At 44.6% G+C, this 1,595-nt stretch overlaps 1 protein-coding gene across 4 annotated transcripts in view; it reads right to left on the bottom strand.

Moving 5' to 3' along the window:
* Nucleotides 1–1,595, bottom strand: part of PBX1 (pre-B-cell leukemia homeobox 1) — a 187,912-nt gene that overhangs the window by 185,490 nt on the left and 827 nt on the right. The gene's annotated exons all lie outside the window — the stretch shown is intronic.

Below are 1,595 nucleotides of genomic sequence, written 5' to 3'. Positions count from 1 at the left end.
CACCATGTGCCCACACACACCACCAGCACGCTTTTCTTTTTTCCTCTTAAGCCATACGATCATTTAGCCAAGGGTTTAGTTGTATAGAGGGCTGTTGCTATCAGGCTCCGGTTACGGGATTTCTGTTTACCAACCGAAATTACACGCAAAAGACAATGTGAACATCTGGCAAACATTCACACTACTTACCCCACCACCCACAACATGTTAAAAAGATTTATATATCTGATGAAGCCTCTCAAAGGTATATACCCTTGCAGAACCACAGCGTCCCCTTATCAGCACACACAGATGGGTGCAGACATTTGGGTATACACAAATCACGTACATATGCTGTAGGGGCCCTCTTGCAAATAATACTGGCACTTCACATCTTCCAAAACTTCATTTAGAAAAAAAACAAGAAAAGAGGCAGGAATACAACCGTGCAATAGTAGGATGGATGGAGGAAATGCAAAGCCAAACATCACTGGTAAATACAGTGTATTTGGCAGCTCAGCATTAAAAAAAAAAAAAATTTAAAAAAAAAAAAAAAAAAGTACTGCGAGGAAGCAACTAAAATAGTCTAGTAAGGCAAACCCATAAAGCCTTCTCCTAGCTCTGTTCTGCTTTGGTTTTATTGATTTGATTAACAAGACTAAATTATCCAGACAGGAACACGCACAATTCCTGCAACTTTCCGAAGGAAGATCCCCTCACTGCCCCGGGTCTGGCCAGGAAGAAAAGTGCGTGATTTCCTCCTCCTAACAGCTACCCTGCCCCTGCAAGAACATAAGAAAATTAGTAAGATCAGCCCAGCAACAAGACTTTTCGGTAAGGAGGAGCTTTCTACAAGCTGGGGAGGATGAAAACAGAGGTTGGGGGGGGTGGGGTACTTTTATCCTTCTGGAAGTTCTTACTGAGCGAGTTTTGGGGGCTGCCGTGGTGCGTTTTTCCAGGAACAATGTATTCTAACAATCTACTCCAGCTCGGGGCATGAATGCCAGGGGGAAGGACACCACACCTAGCAGCTCCACAGCCCAAAAGAAATTACAAGTGTACCCCGGGCAATTCAGGGCAACTTTTTTTTTTTTTTTTTTAAAATCCCTTCAACTGCACTTTCAATGTGGGGATTATTTTTTTCCCCCCTCCCTTGAACTTTTACTAGCGCCTTTGAAGGTGCGTATTAGGTTTGCACTCCTTGAAGCCGGGAGCAATTCGGTTACCGGCTTTTACAGCCTTTTTTTCTTTTTTTCCCCCCTCCTTTTTAAATACCTCTGCAATTAAGAATAAAAACAATAAATAAAAGCAAGCTTTCTACGTGCATCCTCCAAACACACACAAAAAAAAAACGGCCTTAAAAATAACACCACTACAGAGCCCTATTAAAAAAAAAAATAAGAACATTATTAACGCCCCTAAAAAAAAATAAAAAAAATGGAGCAGCACTTCGTGCTTCTTTCGGAGGAGCCCAAGCAGAGCCCCCCGCACCCCCAGCCCGCTCCAACAACCATCTCCCTGCGGAATTCACCCCAAAAAGGCTGGGAAAAGCCAGGCCGCCCGCCCGGCTGAGCCCGAGTTTGGGACCCCCCCAGCGGGGAAAGGGGCCGGGGGGG

Source organism: Calidris pugnax, unplaced genomic scaffold (assembly GCF_001431845.1).
Source record: "Calidris pugnax isolate Ruff unplaced genomic scaffold, ASM143184v1 scaffold63, whole genome shotgun sequence".
Classification (NCBI taxonomy): Eukaryota; Metazoa; Chordata; class Aves; order Charadriiformes; family Scolopacidae; genus Calidris; species Calidris pugnax.
The sequence above is the reverse complement of the archived record's forward strand: the minus strand, read 5'-3'. Positions and strand labels throughout refer to the sequence as shown.